We start from the raw sequence: 25669 nt of genomic DNA, 5'->3' as shown, positions 1-25669 counted from the left end.
GAGATGTAATGTGGGGGCATTTTGGGGACTTGGAGTTGTCCTAAATGATATTGCAGGGACAGATGCTGTATGTTATATATCCTGCCATAGCCCACTGAATGTACTGGGGGAGAGTGTAAACTACAATGTGAACTATTATCCATGTGGTGCAGCAGTGCTCCAAGATGTATACGCCAAATGCAACGAATGTGCCACAATGATGAAAGAAGGTGTTGATGTGGGAGGAGTGGGGGGGCAGGGTGTGGGGTATGTGGAAACCTCATATTCTTTAATGTAACATTTTTTGTGATCTATGTTCCTTAACAAAAAGATAATTTAATTTAAAAAAATACAAAAACAAAGTCAATTAAAAAAAAAAAAAAGGACTCATCTCTGAGAAAGTCCTTCACAAAATCAGTGTGTGCTTGTTTGTTGAACCACATCTCAAACTGGGTGTCCCATATGGCCTGAAACCTCAGTGCCCAGTGCAGGACCAGGGAAGGGGTGAAGGGCCAGGTGCTGAGTGACACTGGTTCAAGGAGTGATAGAAGAGGACCGCATAGGCTAGACAGCTCAGCTCCCCTTTCCCATGAGGAAAAGGCAGGCCCCAGGCAGGACCAGGAATAACCAGGGGACTGATGCTTGGGGAGCACATGTGGGGCACACTCCAGGCACACCAGTTCTCTTGAACATACCTACTGGTTCAAGGAGCGTCAGAGCAGACTATTTATAGTGCACATAGTAAAATACTTGGTCAAAGTACAGCTGAATTTATGAATATACAGATATGTACATATTGGTGTCATGCTCAAGGATGTTATACACCTGGGGACCCAATAAAACCAAACTGATCTAAAGAAAGAGGAACATGCAACATGCTTTAAACATGTTCTGAATATTCCAAATTCTCACCCTTTGCTCTGTGGGGTCTCCTCCAAGCAGGCTCTTCCCCTGTCCACACATGACATTTTATCCTTTAATTCAAGTTCAACTGCATCCATTGCCTGGAAGCCACCATTTGTTCGTGGTTCTCCCATAGCAACGTGTTGGCTTTTTTTTTTTTTTTTTTTTTCTTTTCTTTCCCAGAACAGGGTGCAATATATTGGGGAAGATCTGTCCTAATGATGATGTCTCAGAGGACAGGACCTTTGCCCCCTTCACTCTGTGACAGCCTCATTCCCAAACCAAGCCAGGCCTGGAGGAAATGAGCACGGAGATGTGTATGGAAGCACCAGATAATCAAGGGAGTTGTGTCCCAAGTGGTGTGGGACCCACCTTCCCCTAAACTTAGGGCAACTTCCTTTGTGAATCTGAGGTCCAGTCAGCTCTGGGCATTCTCTGGGTTGGGTAGTCACCTGGTGAACCTCTTTCTAGCAACTTGGAGAGATGCTCCTTGGTGACCATGGACTCTAGGTGCTGCCCGGGAGGGACATTGTAGGCACGGTGACTGTGGACTCCTTGTTCACATGGAGTACTCCTTCCTGGGTGTGCTCAAGTTTGAAGGGCTTTTCCATTTCCCTGGAAACAGAGTCAAATAGCCATCAGCCAGTAGTTAGAGGAAGATTAGATGGATGGTGTAGCTTAAGAGCTGTGGTTCTTTCTGATTCACTTCCTTCTGAACTTCAGCTTTATCATCAGTAAAATGGGGAAAACTGAAATTCATACAGGCTACTGAATAGGGATTTTGCAAAGACATTCTGAGGATAGAGGAGATTCCAGAATTTCTATAGCACAGAGGCTTAGAGGCACACATCTAGAGGGACAGAACCAAGGGCTTTATCTTGTAACTGCTAGGCAGAGTGAGCATATTTGCTTGGAAGTTACATCTACTTGAAGTTGACTTGGGGATGACAAATGGAAAGTAATGAGTAAGATTTAAACACCCCAAGAGATAAGCTGGCAGCAACATCAAGGCCAGTAATCTGTTCCTACTCCAAAGGTTTTACCCTGGACCAAAATGTGAAAGTCAGACCATGGCAACCCCTCTCCTCTGCTGCCAGGGGGACATGAGACTCAGGGCAAGTTGGAAAGGGAGGGCATATGGTGAACACTGAGCCCAACTCTCTCTGTAGACAGGAGGGGGAGACTGAGACCAGAGAGAGGAGGAGACCTGCCCCAAGTCATACAACTCAGCACTCTCCACTGAGAACTGGGGAACAAGGGAGACATGGTGGGAAGGACCCAGCAGGACCCAGCACCAATCTTGAACTCCAACTCTACCTCTCCCAGCCAATATCCATTTACACAAAGACTTTGAGTGCTCTCTGGGGCCCACAACCCTGAGATTGAAATTCTCAGAGACCAGGAGTCAGCTCTGATTGAATGCTTGTTTACCACCCATTTTGTGCCCAGCACAATTCCATCTATATTTTAACTTGTTCAGCCTCTCCAGAATCCTGACAGCAAGGGCATTTCATGCCCATACTGCAGATGGAACCAGGGCCTAAAGAGGGATAGAGACTTGTCTGTGTTCATGACACAGATACGAGGCAGAGCCGGAAATGAACCCAGGTCTTTATCATACCACACCAATGGCATGCCTCTAGTCTAGATTGTCCCCACTAGGTGTCCAGAGACAGGAGTCCCTTCATAAGCTCTACTAATACTTCTTTTTTCAGCTCTATATTTTCAGAAATCATCCCCTTCCCCTCCTGCAGTAGAGATTTTCAATGTGCATTAAGATAGACTCTGAAAAGTCCTGTTGAGATAGTTATGAAATGACTTTGTTTAACCCCAAAAATCCCAAAACTAATACTTATTTTATGGAAAGATTTTTATTTGATGTGCTTGGAAATTTTCTCAAAACATCCTGAAAAGGATGGCTACAACCCACACTGCATGACCAAAGTTTAAAAACTGTGTGTTTGCTAATAGTTTTTTGGTATTTCCATGGAATCCAGATCAGGATGGTTGTATAACTTACCTCTAAACAAAATGTAATTCACCAGAGCCAAAACTGTGTCTTTGTCAAGCTGTTTGACTAAATCCACAATTTTTATTTAGTTTGCTTTTTCTGTGTATCTGTTGATCTGTATCTTTGTCTGTTGGACAGTTTCTTGACATCCTCAAAAAGCTTAGCCATTACCTTTAGCAATACCCTTTATCCATGGGCAGATGGACCCACTTGCCTGACTGATTGAGGGAGTGGAGTAGATGCTGGAAGTTTTCATGGATCTCAGCCTCTGACTTCTGTGTGAGTATGAACAACAAGGTCCTCAAGGATCTGAGTGTCAGTGTCACCCTTGGGCCCCAGGACAATGTTGGTCTAGGCAGCAGCAATGCTCACAGTGGAGAAGTTGTTTGTGGTATTGGACTCATGAACTAACCTGTAGTACGGGCTGAAGATAAAGTCAGCCAAATTTGGGGCCATCCTGTGGCTGGTTGTCCTCATGTCCATTTCTTGGGTGGTGTCTCCCTAGGAACTATTAGCCAGGGAGTTGGGGACCAGAAAGCACTGGCCTGTGAGCAGGAGAAACCTCCAAGAGATGGAGGATGGCATTGTCCTGCAAGTAGCAGAGGGGATGGCAAGCCCTAGTCAGCCACATGGGGACTCCCAGTGGCCACTCAGGGTATCATATGTTAGAATTAGAGTTAGCATGACTCTCTTAACCAATTTGCAACATGCAATCCCTGAAAGGAAATGAAATATTTCAGAAAGATACATAGTGCTTTCCATATATCCAGGCTTGTTTGACTCCCTTTACAAGAATCTTCCAAGCATCCTGTGGGGTAGGTACTGTTAGCACTCCCAATTTTCAGATGAGAAAACCATGCCCCAGAAAGATTAAGTTACCTGTGGAAAGTTACAGAACAAGTAAAGTAGCAGATACACATCAAATACCAGGCAGTCTGCATCTAGGATCAGTTTTCTATTCTCCAACTTATAACTTACAAAGTTCACGAGGTAGGTGAGAACCTCCATTAAGCAGGAGGGTCAATGAGGCTACAGGAACGATTAGAAACTTTCCCACTTACACCGGAGGTAGGCCAGATGCGTGTAGGAATGATGTTGAGCTAAGAAGCCCTTGGAGGTCTTCCAGCCAATCCCATCATGGATGGGGAAACTGCTCCCCAGAGGGGAAGGATCTGGTCCAGGACAGTTAACTAGTTCACGGAGGAGCCCTGAGAACTACTTAGGCTATATGGAATCTTGCCAGGTTCTTCTCCGAGTCCACAAACTTCACCCATATTCCCCTTCTTAGAAGAACTACACCTCTTACTTTTGGGACCAATAGAGTATGAATTTGACTTTCATTGAGTCCTATAATCTTCCTGGGATGGCATGCCCTTAACCTTGAGCTGCTTGCAAGACTTCCCTTTAGTCTCTGGTATGGTGTCTAGTTTTTCACCTTTATGCAGGATGTGAGAAGTGAGGCTCAGAGGGGTTAGGTAACTTGTTCTAGCAGAGTTCATCAAGCAGAGCTGGGCCTGTTTAGGTCTTTGCTCTCAGGCCCTGTGCTCAGCCTACAGCTAAAGTGTACACTTGTTCAACTGCCCTCCTCATGGAGAATGAAACTCACTGAATGTGGCTCACAGCTCCTTCTAAAGGCTGGATCAGTGTATCGTAGAGTTTCTCAATGTTGTCTTTTTGTGGGTGGTTGTCCTGGACATTGTAAGATACTTAGTTGCCTCTGAGTTTTCACTAGACGTTAGTAGCAACCCCTACCCTGAATTGTGAGAACAACTCCAAGGGGACTGTGGGATGATGGTGATGGACTAACAGGCAGAGCTGAATGCTCTCACAAAAATCGTAGAGAAAGAGCCTGCTTTGGGGGTCAGCAGACCAGGATGGTGTTACACAACCCCCAGAAGGATGAGGGACAGGGAGATGAAGAAGCTAGAAGGGGAAACATGAGTTATCACGCCCCTGTGGCAGCAGAGAAGGGCTCCCTTCCCCCACCCCCAAGATATCAAGCTGGGGGTAAAATGCCTGGCTCGTTGCAGCCCACTGAGAGGGGAAGAGACATCATCCTCTCTGTCAATGTTGCAAGGGAAAAGGAAGGGGAGGTCAGGGTACTTTTCTTCAGTGAATTCAGCCAGCATAGCCTGCTTTGAATCTCCAGCCTGGAGATTCAACACAGGAACACAGGAACGCTGAGACTAAGACACCTCTGGGGAAAGGTGCACTGACTAGCACCATCTGCTGGCCAGTCTGGAAATCATATGGACAAAAACTATTGGTGCTTTCCATATCCAACCCCTGTAAGAAAATATGAGCCCCACTTGTGAGTCCCTGGCCTGATTTTGAAACCTTGAGCTGGGCAATTTTAAAGACTGAAAATAAGTTGAGCCAAATATCAAAGAAGAGCTGTGAAAAAAAAAACAGCAATAGGCAAGAAAGAGAAATTGACCATCAGGGTAAATTCACCAACATATTCAGAAGCTTAGACATCAGCAAAACATTACAAGCCATACTAGGAAACAGGAAGAGATGGCTCAGCCAAAAGAATAAGCTAAATATCCCGAGGAGAAACAGGATTTAAGACAATTAATCAGTGTTAATCACACAACTCTCCTAAATCACTTCAAAGAATTCATAGAAAATATAAGTAAAGAAATAAAGGATATTAAAAAGAAACCAGGAAAGGAAAAAGAACAATTTGAAAGCCTTCAAATAAAAGTAACAGACCTTATGGGAATGAAAGACATGATGGATGAGATTAAAAATACATTAGAGGCACATAAGAACAGATTTGAATTACTCGAAGACAGAATTGGTGGCTTCAAAGACAAAACATTTGAACTGAAAAAGACAAGAGAACAGAAAGAGAAGAGAATGGAAAAATGGAACAGAGTCTCAGGGAATTGAATGACAATACGAAACACACAAACATTTGTGTTACCGGTGTCCCAGAAGGAGAAGAGAATGGAGAAGGGGCAGAAAGAATATTTCAGGAAATAATGACAGAAAACTTTCCAACCCTTATGAAAGACATAAATATCAATATCCAAGAAGGACAACACACCTCAAACAGAATAAATCTGAATAGACCTACCCCAAGACACCTATATTCAGAATGACAAACATCATAACATGACTTCGGGAAGCGGTTTGACCTAATGTAAGGGGGACATGGAAAGGAGAAATGAGATTATAAGGCTGTGAGTCTCTAAAAAAGAGTCTGGAGGTTGTCAGAAGGAATACCCCTATGTACAACTGAACAGAGTCTAAGAGACAGATAAGGTAGATACAACCCCAGGTATTGGTTCTTTTGAGGGATAAAGAGACCCACGGGTTCTATGGTCATGGCAGAAGGGGTTCACTGCCATGACAGATGGCCCTTCTTTGGAGCTGGTGTTTCTGTGTGATGGAATTGGACTCAGAGGGGATCTCTTTTCACAAGACTTGCATGCTACTTTATTGGAATTGTAGTTGGTGCTGGGTTTAAGATATATGTAGGGGATTTGAATCTCTGGACTGATAATATGACACCCAGGCCCAGAGCCTCAACAGACTTCAGCTCCTACACTTTGATTTATTGGACTTACTCCACTCAGCTAACATGGAGTTGAAGAAGGTCAACCACCACAACATGGAGCCTAGAGTGTCTACAACTAGAAGCGGGAGGAGTGCATCCAGTACCCATGTGGAATCTAAGCCCTCACCTGACATAGGTGTGCAATGGACACAACCAATCCAATGTCCACAGAGAAAATGTGGAATGGGTGTGGGAACGGTAGCCATGGGGGCTGCTGGGTTTGGGGAATGGGAGGAAGAGATGAGATGTGGAGGTGTTTTCGGGACATGGAGTTGTCCTGGATAGTGCTTCACGGACAATTACGGGACACTGTAGATCCCCCTAGGGCCCACTGGATGGAACGTGAGAGAGTCTGGGCTATGATGTGGACCATTGACTATGGGGTGCAGTGATGCTCAGAGATGAACTTACCAGGTGCAATGGATGTGTCATCATGATGGGAGAGAGTGTTGCTGTGGGGGGAGTGGGGAGAATGGGGGGTGGGGGCAGTGGGGTTGAATGGGATCTCATTTTTTTTTAATGTAATTAAAAAAAATAATAATAATAAATAAATAATTTTAAAAAAATGAAAAAGATAAAGATTTTACAGTTTTGAAAAAAAAAAAAAGAACAGAGTCTGAAAGCCACATGAGAAAAGCAAAGCATCGCATACAAGGGAAACTTGATAAGATTAAGTGCTGACCTCTCATCAGAAACAATGGAGGAGAGAAGAAAGTGGTATGATGTATTTAAGGTACTGAAAGAGAAAAATTGCAAGCCAAGAGTTCTGTACCTGGCAAAGCTGCCTTGAAAAATGGAGGTGATTTCAAAGTCTTCACAGACAAACAAAAATTGATGGAATATGTTACCAAAAGACCAGATTTACGATAAATACTTAAGGGGATGCTGCAGCCTGAAAGTATAAAAACAAGGGTGAGAGATTTGGAGATGAGTTTAGAAATGAAGATTATTAGGAAGGGTAAACTAAAGAATAAGAAAACAGACAATAGAATGGTATGACAATGGGAAACTGAAGGACAAAATGGATGAAGTACATTGTATTAGTCACCCAAACGGGTGCTGATGCAAAATACCAGAAATCAGCTGGTTTTTATAAAGGGTATTTATCTGAGGTAGGAGCTTACAGATACCAGGCCATAAAGCATAAGGTACTTCCCTCACCAAAGTCTATTTTCATGTGTCGGAGCAAGATGGCTGCTGTTGTCTGCAAGTGTTCAGGCTTCCTGGGTTCCTCTGGACTCAGCTCCTCTCTTTTCTCCACAAAGTCAGCTGTAGACTATCAGGCAAATGGCTCTGTCTCTCTCTCTGGGGCTCCAGCTTCAGCATCAAACTCCAACTTCAAAACTCCAACATTAAAAGCCCTCCAGCTCAATCCTTTGCCATGTCTTTTATTGCACCACACTGGCACAAGAGGTTTACCTGATTACTTAATCAAGTAAACCTCTGAATCCAGTATAATCTAATATGCCCAGAGGAAAAGATCAGTTTACAAACATAATCCAATATTTCTTTTTGGAATTAATCAATAATATAGAACTGCTGCATATATGATGCCTTTACAGTAATAATACTGAATGCTAATGAATTGAACTCCCTGATCAAAAGACATAGATTGATAGAATGAATTAAAAAAATATGAGCTGTCTATATGCTGTTTACAAGAGACCCACCTCAGACATAAGGACACACTATATTAAATGTGAAAGGTTGGAAAAAGGTATTCCATGCAAATAGTAACTAAAAAAGAGCTGGAGTAGACCAGATAAATGTAAAATAACAATCTTTTAGTATATGAACAATAATTACTCAGTGTAACTGGCAAATAGTTCCTGTGATCAGTATTCTGTAATTTTCTTCATTCAAAATAAACACTTGCTTTTCATTGAGGAGGACTGGAGAAGAGATATATTTTCAGATACTTCATTTTTCCTTAACCCTTTCTTATTCATACTCTTCAAGTAAAATAATCTAGCTGGATAAATAATGATTTAGCATGACCACTGTTGAACAAGATTTTGAGTTTTTCTGCCTCATAAAATTATGAGTTGGCAAACTGTTATCTGCTGTAATTCATTCTGATAAGATGTGAAGAATTCCCAAATATGAATTTGATTACCTAGAAAGAAGTATGGCCTAAATGGAAATTAAATAACTAAACCAATTATATATTTCATTCTTAGAGATAATATGCCCAATAGTTACATCTGTAATATAAAAATTAGAATTGCTATAATTAATTGCTATTATATTTGAATTACTATTTACACTTACAAATGTTTGTTGCTATGCTATTGTATTAGTTAGCCAAAGGGGCATTGGAGCAAAGTACCAGAAATTCTGTTGGTTTTTATAAAGGGTATTAATTTGGGGTAGAAGCTTATGGTTACCAGACTATGAAGCATAAGTTACTTCCCTCACCAAAGTCTATTGCCATATGTCTGATGTCTGCCAAGAGTTCAGGCTTCTTGGGTTCCTCTCTATCTGGGTCTTCTGCTGTGTCTAAGGAGCCAGCTCTAGTCCTCTGTGCTCTTCTCCTGTGCATTCACTTTCCAGGCTTCAGCTCAAAACTCTAATCTCCCTTTTCTTCAGTGTGGTTTCTCTGTGAGTCCCTGCCCAGCAAGTGAATGGGGACTCAATGTCTGACTGATATGGCCCAGTCAAAGCCTTAATCATTATTTAATCAAGTAAAAGTAAAACCTCTGAATCCAATACACTCTAATATGCCCAGAGGAAAAAAACAGTTTACAAACAATTCAATATTTCTTTTTGGTATTCAGCAATAATATCAAACTGCTACACTCTACCTTCTGAATTCTGAAAAGACTACAATACTCAAAAACCTTACATCAGTAAAAATACTGAGTACAAAATCATATCACAGTCTGCTTACAGCAATACAGTTTGTCTTGGGGCAAAGTTCCATAGGCTTTCAAAACTTACAAAACCATTTTCCTTCTTCCAATACACAAATGGACAGACAAAGGATAAACATCTCATTACAATAAGGAGAAATTAGGAGGGAAATATGAGTCTTGGGTCCTCTATAGTTCAGTAAACCTGCAAGACATACTTCATTAGATGTCAAAGTCAGAGTCATTCTTAAGGTGATGATTTCTTCTCCCTAGGGCTTCATGAGGATATATCCTTTCCACAGGCTTACCCAATGGCCATTTACTTGGTTCCACCCTCATCAATCATCTGGGTGCTGGCCAAGCTCTGTACTTCACCCTTGAAGACCTTTGGGGTGATTGCCACTCTTTACCCAATCTTAGGGTTAGAGACTTAACACCCATAGTACAGTGAGGTGAAGGTTGTCCCTAACAGTGAGGTGAAGGTTCTCCCTAACCTTTGGCATTCATGTTCAACACTCTCAGAGCAATGAGTTGGCCACCTTGCCTTCTCAAATCCATGGGTGATGGACATTCCCTTCTCAGACTTAGGGGGTGCTGAACTTAATGGCCCTAATCCTTGAGGAATGTGTTCCGCCCTCTCTGTACCCTGCAGCAGCAAAATTCTCCCAGAACATTGAACAGGAACATCTACCCTCTTCAACTGCTGGGGCAAACTCATCCTCTCTCTACACATGGGTGTTGTTCTTCTCTTGACCCAAAGTGACATCTTAATTCCAGATCTCAGTTTCCATGGTTTTTCTCTTAAAGCTGTTTCTTTTTCAATCTCTTCTTTCCATGTCCCTTTTAGTCCAATCTGACGGTGGTTTGTTCATACAGCTCCCTCAATAAGCTTGTTGGTTTAACATGCAAGAAACCGATGTCCAAGCTATCAACAGTAAGACTTTCAACAAGTCTTTCCTAGATAATTGCATCTTCAATCCTGATTTACAAGTTCCAAGTTTAGTTAAGTCCTTAAATCGGACACTATCATCTGGGGGCTTGATTTTCAGAGGCTTGGAATTTCCAGAATCAGTTTCTGTTTTCTATGTGCCCAATAGTTCAGTCCTCAGCATATCTCTCTCATCTAGCATTTTTCTAAAACTGCAAGGAGAAGTCAAGCCACGTCCTCTGAGTTTACTTTGAAAGTTTTTCAGCTAAATGCCTAGGCTCACCATTTTCAAATTCTGCCTTCCATATAACACCAGCAGTTAATCTTGCTAAGTTTTTTGCAACTTTAAAACATGGATCACCTTTCCTCCAGTTTCCAATAATAGTTTCAACATTTATTTATAGGGCCTCAAAAAAGTCTCTTTAGAGTCCATTTTACTATCAACATTCTCTTCAAAGCACTGTAGGTCTTTCCTACCAACCATCTCACAATTCCTCCAAAAAATACCCCTTACCCATTCATAAAATCATTCCAGCATTTTGGTAATTGCAAAAGCACAACCCCACTGCTCCAGTACCAAATTCTGCTTTAGTCACCAAAGGGGTGCTGATGCAAAATACCAGAAATCTGTTGGCTTTTATAAAGGGCATTTATTTGGGGTAGACATTTATAGTTGCCAGGCCATAAAGCATAATTTACTTCCCTCACCAAAGTCTTTTGACATGTGTTGGTGAAAGATAGCTGCTGATGGCTGCCAAGAGTTCAGGCTTCTTGGACTTCTGCCACGTCTAAGGAGCCATCTCTAGTCCTCTGTGTTCTCAGGCTTCAGCTCAAAACTCCAACCTCCCTTCTCTTCAGTGTGGTTTCTCTGTGATTCCCTGCCCACCATGGGGGTAGGGACTCAGCATCCTACTGACATGGCCCAATAAAAGTCTTAATCACTATTGAATCAAGTAAAAGTAAAACCTCTGAATCCAGAATACTTTAATACACCCAGAGGAAAAAACCTGTTTATGAACATAACCCAATATTTCTTTTTGGTATTTGTCAATAATATCAAACTGCTACAGCTATCTATTTTTTTATAATTGATTATATTTAATCTAACTTGGCCTTGAACTCTCTTTTAAAATTTGTATTTTCTTTCTATCTATTTTTCTATTTATTTTACAATTTTACAATAAAGGACTATTTGACAGCTAAAAAAAGCCATTGATGATACACTTTGGATAGATCATATGGTATGTGAATATATCTCAGTAAAACTGCTTAATAGACAAATAAATAACTGTGGAAGAATAGCCAGAAAAAGCAGTTATCTACAGCAGGGGAAACAGAGATTGAGAAGTGAGGAATTTCCTTTTTTGTTTGTTTGTCTGTTTTTTGTTTATTATTATTATTGAAATATTGAAAAGGCTTTAATAATTATTGAAGTGATGAATGCACAAATATGTGATTATACCAAATACAATCAATTGTACACATTGGATAAATTGTATGCTTTATTAATATGCAAGAATAAAAATGATTTTTTAAAAAAGGTTTATTTGATTTATTTCTCCCCCCCATTGTCTGCTCTCTGTGACAATTCACTGTGTGTTCTTCTGTGTCTGCATCTATGCTCATTAGGAAGCTCCAGGAACTGATCCTGGGAACTTCTGGAGTGGGAGAGAGGCAATTACTCTTGTGAGCCACCTCAACATCCCTGTTCTTCTGTGAATCATCTTGCTGTGCCAGTTCTCCATGTTGACTGGCTCTCCTGCATGGGGCCATATTCCTCTAGGAGCTGGCACACTCTGAAAGGGCCAGCTTGCCCTCACCAGGAGGCCCTGGGTATTGAACACTGGACGTCCTATATGGTAGATGGGAGCCCAATTGATTGAGCCACATCTGTTTCCCGATTTGTTTTTTAAAAAAGAGAAAATCTAAGGTCATGTATATTACTAAAAGGAAAGCTAAAAAATGTAACACAGAACTGTAGAACATTATAAAACAGTATGTGATGAGTCTCCAAAAAAGAGTAGGGAGGTCATCAGAGGGGTAACGTTTATGCATGCCTCAGCAGGATACCAGTAACAGCCAAAGTAGATAGAAACCCAGGTACTGGTTCTCCTGAGGGCTACGGAGACCCACAGGTTCTATGGTCATGGCAGATGACTCTGGAGTTCAGTGCCATTTCAGTTGGCCCTACTTTGGAGTTTGTGTTCCTTATTGTAATGGAGTTGAACTCAGATATGACCTTTCTACACATGCCTCTTCTGTTACCTTTACCAGACCCATGGTTGGCCTTGGGGTTGGTGTATACTCAGGAGACCTGAATCTCTTGACTGTCCATGTAACAGCCAGGTCCCGAGCCTCAGCAGAGTTGCAACTCCTACCCTCTGGTTTATTGGACTTAACCCTGGCCAGCTAACAGGGAGGCGAAGAAGGTCAACCACCTCACCAGGGAGTCAAGAGTGCCTACAACTGCAAGCAGGAGAGTTGCATCCATTATCCATGTGGAATCTAAGCCCCCTCTTGATGTAGAGGGGGACTGGACATAACCATCCCAGGGTCCACAGGATGGAGGAATAGAGTATGGATTACAGTGGACTTACTGGTGTTCTGCTGTAGAACTATTTGACTAGTAATGGAAGAAATTGTAGCATTAATGTGGAGCAAGTGGCCATGGTAGCTGCTGATGATAGGGAGAGGGAGGAAGAGATGTTGCGGTCACCCCTCGGGCTGAAGTGTGGTTTGCTGGCCTGGCAGGGGAGCGGCCGCGGTAGGCCTAATTCCGCTGCCCCCATAATAGGGTGGCTGGTCGGACTCACCGCCACCCCTGAAGGAAGCTCGGCATGGGCGCAGAGTGCCCTCGGGTCTCCCCTTCTCGGCAGCCATGCTTCCGCAGCCGCCCCTCCTCCCAGATGGCGCCACCCGATGCCTTGTGGGGCGGCACCCTTCTTCTTCCTTCTCCCTAGGGCAGAAAATTCCAGTCTGCCCTTTTCCCCTCCCCCGACAGCAGCAACAGCCAGGTGTGGGCGGAAAAATCCAGCCCGCCCTTTTCCCCTCCCCCGACAGCAGCAACAGCCAGGTGTGGGCGGAAAAATCCAGCCCGCCCTTTTCCCTTCCCCCGACAGCAGCAACAGCCAGGCGTGGGCGGGAAACTCAAGTCTGCCCTCCACCCCAGCAACAGCAGCCACCAATCCCTAAACCCTGCCCCTTCCCCCAGCAACAGCGACAGCCAATCCCTAACCACCACCCCTCCCCCGTCCGGTACCGCCCACTGACCTTTCGCCAGCAACCAATCAGAACAGGGCGTGGCTTCGACCAATCAGCCTTCCCCAGCCCCTATAAAACTGTTGCCTCTCCCTCAGTAAGGTGGACTTGCGTGTTTACCTTGTCTCCGCGGTAGTTCTTCTGCCGTGCGCCCTCCAGTCCTGAGAGCCCCCGACAAGGGCCTGGCCTCCCTTGTCCCCAGTTCGTCGCCTGCTTCTCCGGGCGACCCCTTCGTCGCCGGCTTCGCCGGGCGACCCCTTCGTCGCCGGCTTCGCCGGGCGACCCCGTCAGCCGAACCGCGCAACCCCTTGTGAGACCGATCCCTCGTCTGCTGCCGGACCGACCCCTCGTCCCAGGTGGGACCGACCCCTCGTCCCAAGCGGGACCGACCCCTCGTCCAGAGCTGGACCGACCCCTCGTCCGCAGCCAGACCCCACCTCTACCGACCGAGCAAACCGCCGCAGCTGGCGCCCAACGTGGGGCAAAGCAACCCCACCACAGCACAACGTGGGGCAAGGCAACTCCCCTTTGCCTTGCTCCACTGCTCGTCGTCCCGCCCTCCCCTCGTCGGGGCCTTCTCTTGGCCCGCGACCACTGTCGGAGCCCCACCGGCTCCGACCCCTCGTCTCACCGCGCACCTCGGCTCCCATCGCCGCGCTCTCAAGGTAAGGGCCCCTTTTCTTATCGGCTCCAAAAGGCCATTAGCAATGGGTAACATCCTATCTGCTAAGCAAGCCCCACAAGTTCGGGCTCTTGCCGGTCTCCTAGACACTCACCGGTGTAAGATCTCTTTGAAACAGCTTCAAGTGTACTGGGACCTTCTTCTCCCCTTTAATCCATGGCTAACCATGTGTCAGCTTTGGGACCCGGACACCTATACTCGCCTTATAGATAGGGTCACTTTTGCTGTGGAGCAGGAAGGTAAAAGATTCCCTCCTGGCTTATTACAGGCAACATGAAGTCCACAAGAAATCTTGAAGGGTATAATCTATGATATGCTATATAAAAAAAGATTTAAAAGCAGCTATACCAAGAAAGTAAGAATTATGAGTCAACTGTAAATAAATTATATATTTCTGTTAATGTGTTGTAATTGTTCTGTGTTTGTCTGTCTGTTCGTTCAATGTCAACGTATATTGTGATACCTCCAGATGGTAAATATAAATTACTAGAAATCTTTAAAAGAGCTCTATTCAAATGGCCAAAAATTAAATAAGCGCTTATATTAATACTTAAGTTTATTATATTAATACATAAGTTTAAATGTTAATAAGATATCTACAATTTAAAAAAAATTGTAAGTCTTAATTAACAAAATTAACTGTACGTCTTCATAAAAAGTTGTTCTTGCCTAGATTAAAATGAATAACTTATTTTTCTTCACAGGATAATATAAAGAATGTAAAACTTATATGAATATTAAAAAGGTTAAAAGTTTGTAAAAATGCTAACGGAAATGTAATAAGTTTTGCAAAAAGACGTATTTTGTCCTAAAGTAAGATGGCTAATTTTTCATAAACTCTTGAAATTTAATTTGCATGCGGCAAGTGTAAAAGGTATTGTGATAACTTTACGTAAGGGAATGTGTTCTGTAAAGATAAAATTTATCTTCAATAGTTTACATTAAGGTATTAAATGGCTAATTCCAAAAGGTCATTCTTAAATATATATATATAAAACTAAATTGATGATAATAATAATAAAAGGTAATTTTATAACAGGAAAGATTAACAGCAACCAAGCTCCCCTGCCAACTTGCTTTTAGGAAACGGTTTCTAATATTGCATGCTACTAAGTATTTAAAGAAAAGTTATTCTTAAGGAAACAGAGGATGATTTTGTCTTTGCAGCCATTGTCTACTTAGCAACACCCCTCGCTATCGGCCTAGCCACTGTTGCGCCGGACGATTGGAACCTTAAACAAAGACTCCTCCTCACTGTCATCTTCCTATCTATCGTTACTATATTTACTGCCCTCATTCTCCTTCGTTTATAAAGCAGTCTCCTACAAACCACAAAGCTTCTGTCTTAAACATACCATTCTCAACCCTATCCTCTAAATGATCTTCTCACTTCCCCCACAGCCTTTAATACTCTATTTCTTTCTCATAACCTTTGCTTTCTTGATAATATTTTCCGCCATCTGTCTAGCCACTACCACCCCAGAAGATTGTAACCACGGCCCCCCATGCCGCCATCGCTCTCAAGCAGCTCCAGCCCTGCGAAACGGCCCGCAACCTGCTTTCCCCGGCCTGCGGCCTGCTTTCTAGCATCTAATAACGTTTCTGCTTTTAACAGCTCCCCATACTTCTGCGGAGCTTCCTCCTGTCTTGCCCTCACTCCTCTTCTCAGCCATCCAAAGCGTCCTTTCTCGTCCCCCGCCCCCCTCCTTTTTTCGCTTGAACCCCTACTGCGTTGCAGATTGGGCCACCCCATGTCGGCCCGCCCCATTAACATCGGCCTCTCTCGCGCCCGTGAAGACTTTGGCCTTCTTATTGTCCTCGCCTACGTCTCCACCACTCCCGACGCTGCAGCCACCACCGTCGCTGGTGCCCTGATGCGACTTGTCCTCACCGCTGCGATCCTCCAGACCATCACACAGTCTGCCTCTACCGCTCTTCGCCGCCAAGAAGAGATCAACTACCTGTAACGCGCTGTCATCCTGGACTTTTAACAAGCAGATGGACCTTATAGCCACCGAGATCAACAAGAATTGGACATTGGCCACCCTTGCTTGCAATGGCAAGATACTGCCCCCCAAATTGTACATTTGTATCCCCGTCATACTCACCTCCCTCTTCAGCCCCGCTTCCCTCATTGCTTACTGCCTCTTGGGCCTCGGCTACTTGTTGCTGCTGCCATCCTGGCCCTTATTTGAAAAGAAGGGGGAAATGCGGTCACCCCTCGGGCTGAAGTGTGGTTTGCTGGCCTGGCAGGGGAGCGGCCGCGGTAGGCCTAATTCCGCTGCCCCCATAATAGGGTGGCTGGTCGGACTCACCGCCACCCCTGAAGGAAGCTCGGCATGGGCGCAGAGTGCCCTCGGGTCTCCCCTTCTCGGCAGCCATGCTTCCGCAGCCGCCCCTCCTCCCAGATGGCGCCACCCGATGCCTTGTGGGGCGGCACCCTTCTTCTTCCTTCTCCCTAGGGCAGAAAATTCCAGTCTGCCCTTTTCCCCTCCCCCGACAGCAGCAACAGCCAGGCGTAGGCGGAAAAATCCAGCCCGCCCTTTTCCCCTCCCCCGACAGCAGCAACAGCCAGGTGTGGGCGGAAAAATCCAGCCCGCCCTTTTCCCTTCCCCCGACAGCAGCAACAGCCAGGCGTGGGCGGGAAACTCAAGTCTGCCCTCCACCCCAGCAACAGCAGCCACCAATCCCTAAACCCTGCCCCTTCCCCCAGCAACAGCGACAGCCAATCCCTAACCACCACCCCTCCCCCGTCCGGTACCGCCCACTGACCTTTCGCCAGCAACCAATCAGAACAGGGCGTGGCTTCGACCAATCAGCCTTCCCCAGCCCCTATAAAACTGTTGCCTCTCCCTCAGTAAGGTGGACTTGCGTGTTTACCTTGTCTCCGCGGTAGTTCTTCTGCTGTGCGCCCTCCAGTCCTGAGAGCCCCCGACAAGGGCCTGGCCTCCCTTGTCCCCAGTTCGTCGCCTGCTTCTCCGGGCGACCCCTTCGTCGCCGGCTTCGCCGGGCGACCCCTTCGTCGCCGGCTTCGCCGGGCGACCCCGTCAGCCGAACCGCGCAACCCCTTGTGAGACCGATCCCTCGTCTGCTGCCGGACCGACCCCTCGTCCCAGGTGGGACCGACCCCTCGTCCCAAGCGGGACCGACCCCTCGTCCAGAGCTGGACCGACCCCTCGTCCGCAGCCAGACCCCACCTCTACCGACCGAGCAAACCGCCGCAAGATGTGATGTGGGGGCATTTTCAGGATTTGGAGTTGTCCTGCATGGTGCTGCAGAGACAGATGCTGGACACTGTGTATCCTGCCATGGCCCACTGGGTAGACTGGGGGAGAGTGTAGACTACAATGTGGACCACTGTCGATGTGGTGCAGCAGTGCTCCAAGGTATATTCACCAGGTGCAGTGAATGTGACATGATGATGGAGGAGGTTGTTGATGTGGGAGGAGTGGGGTGAAGGGGGTGGGGGATATATGGGGACCTCATATTTTTTTTAACGTAACATTTAAAAGAAAATAAAGAAAATATGTGAAATATGAATATGGGTAACATTGTATAGATAAGACCATCTTTCTTTGAAGCTGAACAAATGTATGTTAATACTACAAAATGTTAATATTAGACCAAAAAATCCCCCTCATTATGCTAAATGAAAGAAACCAGACACAAAGCACTACATAGTGTATGATTCCATTTATATAATATGTAAATATAAATCGATTTATAAAGACAGGATTAGATTAGTGGTTTTATAGGACTGAGGAAGGATAGATGGATTGAGAGGTGACTGCTATGGGGTGTGAAGTTTTTTCTTTTTGGAGTAAAGAAATTGTTCTAAAATTTTTTGTGGAGTTGAATGCACAACATAGTATATAGTGAATATACTAAAAGCCACTGATTATATGCTTTGTATAGATTGTATGGTATGTGACTCTATCTCAATAAAACTGCTTAATAAATAAATATTTGTGCAAGAATGGCCAGAAATAGCAGCAAAGTACAGCAGGGGAAAGAGACAGATTGAGAGGTGAAGAATTTTCTTGTTTGTTTGTCTGTTTTTTGTTTATTATTATGTTGAAATAATGAAAATGTTCTAATAATGATTGAAATGGTGACTGTACAACTATGTGATTATACCAAATACCACTGATTGTAAACTTTGAATGAATTGTATGCTTTATTAATATGTAGCAATAAAATTGATTTGTTTAAAAAAATTAAAAATGCCTCTACGTGTTCCCTAAGGTCATAAATGCCCCTTGTGGGGCGCCTGCAGCAGGTGCTCAGAGCCAGCCCGTCCACTCGGGGGCCTCTTTTTACCCGTCAGAAGAGAGGCTTGCCTCCTTTCACAGAGGGCTTCGGCCAGCAGAGACGCCACTTAATCTCACTCATTGGGATCAAAATGAACTTGTCCCAGACAGAGAGGGAAGTCCTGCAGTGGCCTTCAGGAGCACACTGCCTCCTCCACCTGCAGTCCTGCCACACCTGGACCCACTGAACACCAACGTGGCTTTGCAGGCCTCGACGTCTGCCCTGAGTTTGGGGTGAAGGGGAGTTTTCTAGTTGAGTCAGGCCCCAAGCACACATTTGGGCAGAGGCCCCTTCCATCACCTTACCTGTCCATTCAAGCAGGTATTTTGTCCTGGCCCTGTGCTTAGCACTAATGGGAGTCAGAGATGAGAGACTGCCCAGGAGTACGCGTGGGTAGGGGCTATGAGAGCAGGCAGTGGTATTGATCTATCATTGGTTTAGCGTCAGACACAACTGACTTCTAATTCAGAGGCTGCCATTACCTTCTGCCATTCAGTGTTTCTGAGCCTTATGCTGCCTAAATCACAAAATGTGATTGTTGGGAGAATTAAGTCAAATATCTAGATGTCAATCCTGACCGCCAGTTGGGGCGAATGAGAGCAGTGCTCCGGGGGCCTCACACTCACAGGGCCAGTGTGGGACCAACAGGGGGAAAATGGAATCACAAACCCAGATAAGAAAGAGGCTATGATCAGCGCTACCTGAGGAGCTAATGAATGCACATTCCACCTTTCAGATGAGTCATTCTAATCAAGAAATGAAGGCTTGTGGGAGGATGGTTTGGGTCCAAAATTGCAGATGAGGGAGAGCTTTAGTGACCTGGCCACTGGAGTGATGATTCATTGGAGAATCAAAAAGGGCATCTTCTTCCTCCAGGAGGAGAGCTAGGCAGTGGGACGCAGACTCAGTATCAGGTGGGGGTTTAAAGAGAATTATTGCTGGCAAGAGGTCAGACATTGACAATTTCCTGCCTTGTGAGAGAGGGGGACACCCAGGCCTGGGGTACTGTCATCACTGAGCTTATTCCTGTATTGGACACTGTGGGGGGGGGACATGTATGAGTAACTGCTTGTGCTCTCCATACACAGGCCCCTACGCTGTGCTGGGAGCTTCATCTCCTGGCCTCATTCCATCCCCACCTTTCTGTGTAGAAGGACAGCTATGGCTCAGTGGCTGGGGTCCACATCCCATCTTAGGTGATTATTAGCCTCAGTTTCTCCATCAATGGAATGGAGATGATGAACAAGGCACAGCGTCTCCCTGCCCTGCACACAGTGACAGTTCACCATGAGACTTAGGGATGATGACTTACTCAAGAGACGCTGCTTATCCTCAGAGAAACTGGCTGGGTCCAGACAGGCTGCCCAGGGATTCAGGGCAGGGGACCCCACGTTCACCCCACTCTGCCTTTCATGGGCTTGTTGAAGTGTAAGGAGCACTCAGTTCCTTAGGAATAAGGACGATGCCACACTGGCGATGTCCAGGGCTCAGCCTAGGTGCTTCCCTCCTCATGTCTGCCTGCAGCTCGGGTCTGGCTTCTTCCCTGGCCTGCTCACCCAAGGCACTGGCTGGCTGGAGGCCATCAGGAAGGCCAGCTGGTGGGAGCCGGATGGCTGTCGCAGAACCAGGGCCTTATCTGCTTGCCCCTCCTCAGAGAGGTCATGAGTGGAGGAAATGAATTATACAGGTCAGGTACCTAGACCTGTGCCTGACACCTGGCGATACTCAGCAGAGGCCAGCTGCCTGTGCCACGGGGCTGGTCACTGCCAAGGTCACGGCCATGGGGCATCACACATCTGGGCTGTGATCCGTGTCCTATCTGTTCCAAAGCCCATTTGTCTACACAACCTTGGACAAGTCAGTGGGACCCATCTTCTCATTTGTAGGGTGAGGATAAAAGAGCTGAGCTGATATATACATGGCCTCACAGTACAGCAATAAGGGTTAAATGGGATAAAGGCTGGTAAGCATCTCCAGGGTGCCTGCCTTAAAGAGGAATGAATGTGCCTCGATGGTGAAAGAGGTTGTTGATGTGGGAGGAGTGGGGTGAGGGGCTGGGGGGTATATGGGAAACTCATATTTTTTTTAATGTAACATTCAAAAAAAATAAAGAAGGGAAAAAAAAGAAGAAGTTGGGACGCGAGACACATTGCCCCTTGCATTCCAGCCTGCTTAACTACTTTTGTAAAAGCTGGTTTCCTATGTCATCTGAACTGCATGCCAATTCTCACGTTGGTTTTATTCTCGGTGAGGGTGCTGAAAGCAATAAGGCTAGGTGACTTTTCCAAGGCTACTCAGCACCTAAAGTGGCAGAGGCTGAACTTGATTCTGGACTTTTGACACTCAGGTTTGGTTTCATTCTAGTTGCTTGGTAAAGTTCCTCACATTACTGGAATTTGGAGGTCAGAGGCAATTAGGTGTTCAGAATCTAAAAGAGCACGAGAGGTGCTGGGGAAACATAAAACTTTAACTAATATAAGCAATCATGTGAAATTTCTTTTATTTGACCATTTTTGTTTGTAAAACAGAGTTCCAATGACTCAACCTATTCCTGTCCCCAAGCCTGACTTAATGGGTGATGACACATTTGTGTGGGACGGAGCAAACAGTTCTGTGGACAAGCACATTTCTTTGAGATTTCGGTGGACCAGATTCTCCAGGTATGAGGCCCAGCAAGTATCCCTGGCAGCTGTAGCTCTTTTTTTTTTTTTTAATTTTTTTGTTCATTTTTAAAAAATATTACATTAAAAAAATATGAGGTCCCATTCAACCCCACCGCCCCCACCCCCCACTCCCCCCACAGCAACACTCTCTCCCATCATCATGACATATCCATTGCATTTGGTAAGTATATCTCTGGGCATCACTGCACCTCATGGTCAATGGTCCACATCATAGCCCACACTCTCCCACGTTCCATCCAGTGGGCCCTGGGAGGATCTACAATGTCCGGTAATTGTCCCTGAAGCACCACCCAGGACAACTCCAAGTCCCTAAAATGCCTCCACATTTCATTTCTTCCTCCCATTCCCCACACCCAGCAGCCACCAAGGCCACTTTTCCCACACCAATGCCACATTTTCTCTGTGGACCTTGGATTGGTTGTGTCCATTGCACATCTATGTCAAGAGGAGGCTTAGATTTCACATGGATACTGGATGCAATCCTCCTGCTTTCAGTTGTAGGCACTCTAGGCTTCATGGTGTGGTGGTTGACATTCTTCAACTCCATGTTAGCTGAGTGGGGTAAGTCCAATAAATCAGAGTGTAGGAGCTGAAGTCTGTTGAGGCTCAGGGCCTGGCTATCATATTGTCAGTCCAGAGATTCAAATCTCCTAGATATCTTAAACCCCAGCACCAACTACAATTCCAGTAAAGTAGCATGAAAGTCTTGTGAAAAGAGATCCCATCTCTGTCCAGTTCCATCACTCAGAAACACCAGCTCCAAAGAAGGGCCAACTGACATGGCAGTGAACCCCATCTGCCATGACCATAGAACCTGTGGGTCTCTTTAGCCCCCAAAAGAACCAATACCTGGGGTTGTATCTACTTTATCTGTCTCTGAGACTCTGCTCAGGTGTGCATAAGGGCAATCCTTCTGACATCCTCCAGACTCTTTTTTAGAGACTCATAGCCATATGAACTCATTTCTCCTTTCCATTTCCCCCTTACATTAGGTCAAACAGCATTTTAAACTCCTGTTATTATATGTAGACAGGGATATTCTGCTGGTCCACATTGAACCTTTAATTCAAGGTCATTTTCTAGTTGCATCATCAGCCGGTACTTCGTAGTGATCCCTCGGTGCCAGGGAGGCTCATCCCCGGGTGTCATGTCCCACACTGAGGGGAATGTATTGCATCTACATGCTGAGTTTGGCTTCAAGACTGGCCACATTTGAGTAACATGAAGGCTGTCAGGAGGAAACTCCTAGGCACTTTTTTTTGAAATTTATTTTATTCATTTATACCATCCGCCCTGCCAGTGTTCCCCCCATTATCTGCTCTGTGTGTCCATTCACTGTGTGTTCTTCTGTGTTTGCCTGTATTCTCATTAGGCAGCTCCAGGAGCTGATCCTGGGACCTTCCAGAGTGGGAGAGAAGAAATTGCTCTCCTGCACCACCTCAACTCCCTGTTCTGCTACATTTTCTTATTGTCTCTCCTCTGTGTCTCTTGTTGCATCATCTTGCTGCAGCAGCTCTCTGCGTCGGTCGGCACTCCTGAGTGGGGTGGCTTTCCCTCAAGGGCTGGCACTCTGCATGGGTCAGTCCACCATGTGGGTCAGCTTGCCCTCACCAGGAAGACCTGGGCATCGAACCTGGGACCTCCTGTATGGTAGATTGGAGCCCAGTTGGTTGAGTCATATCCGTTTCTAGGCTGTAGCTCTTGAGTGGAGCCTCAGAGCCTGGGCAGGGTCCACAGGGTGCTCACTGAAAGCACTGTTCCTAGAAGTCTGCAGCTTTGGCCCCAGAGCTGTGGTGGCCCTGGGACCATGAAAGGGCCTGGGACTGAAGCAGGCCAGTTTCCACGTGACCCCTTGGGAGCTCAGCCACAAGGAAGAGTAGTGAGGAGTTGATGGCTATCAGCTGGTCTGATGCCTTCACCTCTCCATGACACAGGAGTGTGGCAAAAAAAATGGCTCTCCAGAACCACGTGCCCCTTGTCCACACCTCCAGGATGGAGAAGAGGGCAGGCTTTAAGTTATGGTGATGGTCTTGTTGGATGCCGGGGCCCTGGGTGCTTTGATGACATGAAAGAGACCAAGATCCAGTGAATCTTTCCTTTACCTGGGGATTAGTTACCTAATCTTTGAGGATCCTGGTCAGAAATAGGAATGATAAGACCTGAAGTATGTGTCCTTGTCTTTCACTATGGAGAAAAAGCTAGAGGAAACCTCTCAGGAGTCATTAGCAAAAAGGACCCTGTGAGCTGAGGGCCCAGGAGAGCCTAGGTGTTAAAGTGGAATGAGATTGGGGCCATGGCTTTGCCCTACTTCAGCTAGATATCCACCTGCTCAGTGTCAATTGTGGTGTCTCAGCTCTGGTAGCCTCATGGTTGGCTCTGTGGACCCTGGCATAGATTAGGGACTGTCAAGTGATAGAGCAGGGACAGAGGGCAGGGAGGACCTTGGAGGACATGGTGCATACCTGCTTGGGTTTGGGGTCAAGGGGCTGGTGTCCGCCAGCTTTTCCCAGACAGAAATGGAATGATGGAGTATTTTTATCAGCAGACTGAAAATGAGACATAAGCAGTATGCTTTAGCCAACAGTTCAATTTTCACTTCCTTGTGCCTGGTCTCATGCCAGGCACTCAGTTAGTACTTAATAAATATTTATTTATGAATATATAAAATACACAGCAATAATGATCCCACCCCTACCCTTCGATTATCAAGGGGAACCAGAGAGTAGGAGGATGAAAAGAATCACAAGTTCACATTCAAGCCTAGGACAGGTGAGCCCATTCTTCATGGCTTCTGGAGGGTAGAGGTCTGGTCTGAACGGGGAGATCTGAACCCTTAGTGGCCGTCATTTTTGCGTGGAAAATTTCATCTTCCCCACAAAGTAGCATCCCTTCACGTTATCTTCATAGACGAATCTGATGATGGGCTTGTTGAACTTGATGGTGTATTGCAGTCAAGGGCTTGGCTTCACGAGCTTCTATCCCCTTCTCGTTGATGGCCAGCTCAGCTTGTGCAGGACCTGGAGGGGCTAGGACTAGGACTGGGTGCTGAGGCTGGGGAGGTGGAGTCAGGCTGTGCCATCCATCAGGCCACCCCTGGGAGCAGGTCACAAATGGAAAGCACTGTCCTGGGGCTTGTGGGTGTGGGTGGTTAACATTTGTATTCTCCTTTGGGCCCTTGGAGGAGCTGGGTCTTGCTCCCATCCCTAGGTTAAAACAACAATAATGACAAAAAGAATCAGGTTGGGCATCTCCCATTTGAGCATTTCTATCAAAGAACTCCTATATTCACCACTGAGGCAGTAGGGTGTGGGAGAGAATATGATTTTCCAACACAAAGATCTGTGTCAAAATCCCACTTTTTCACTATCATGCTGGGTCACCAAGGTAGATTCCTCAGCTACGTGAGGCATATGTTTCCTCAAATGGAAAATCACAGCCACCTGTTAGGTCCACAGTGATTATTCCTAAGGAGCGTAAGACAACTTCATGCTCAGTAATGTCATGTGTGTAAATGTGTTTAAAAGAGTGTGCAGGTGTGTGCTTGATTGTGTATGTCATTGCAATTTATGTTTTTTTGTGTGTGTATTATGTGTGTGTAAATAACAGATATAATTTAACATCATTAATCTTGCAAGTGTAGGGCACCATCAGCTGGTCCCAACATACTTCCCTGACCCTGACCCAGAGTCTTCTCCTCTCCTCTTCCCTCCCCAGGGAACTGGTCCCCTCCCTGCCCCTCACTCCACACTCAGCCTCTCTCCTTCAGGTTTACCCTCCCCTTCTCTGTGTCCTCCTCTATCTTCCTTTCTCCCCTAGGTCTCTCTCTCACTTTCTCAAAGCTGTTTCTTCAACTCTCCTTTCCTCCCTGATGCCATCATCAACCTTGCTGGAAAAAGCTTAACTTCAGAATGCAGAGGCTCTGCCCTCTACATCTTCTTTGCATGTTTTTTCCTATTCCACTATTTGATTTAAGCTACCTGGGAAGAAGGACTTTGATGGTGGCCTTCATAAGCCTAGTACAACCAGGAACTCAGCACACAGTCAATAAACCCTGCTTCATTGGACTAGAGTTGTTTCTTGGGTGACATTTGATTTGCCCAAATAAACTGTATCTTTAACTGGATCGCTCATTAATTCAGTCTTGGTGGTTAATCCAATAACTCAGATGTTACCAGATATGAACGCTAAAAAACATTTGAAATCATGAGCCTAATCCTCTCTTTGTAAATATAAGTACATTTATGCCCAAGAAAGGAGGAGTCCTGGTAAAAGATGAGTCAGAGAGAGACTTCAGAGAAGATCACTGTACTTCAGAAGCACGCAAAGTCCACCTCCAGCTCATTCCAGTCATCAAGCCTATCTCTAATAAGTCCAACTGTGTTCCTTAGGAGGACTTTATCTGGATCTCCCCTTATTTTCTTTTGTCCTCTCAAAGGCTTCTCACTTGCAACCTCATGAATTTTATGACCTACAGACCCCAGAGGAACAAAGCAACC

Source organism: Dasypus novemcinctus, chromosome 3 (genome assembly GCF_030445035.2).
Source record: "Dasypus novemcinctus isolate mDasNov1 chromosome 3, mDasNov1.1.hap2, whole genome shotgun sequence".
Classification (NCBI taxonomy): Eukaryota; Metazoa; Chordata; class Mammalia; order Cingulata; family Dasypodidae; genus Dasypus; species Dasypus novemcinctus.
Note: the sequence above shows the minus strand (reverse complement) of the source record.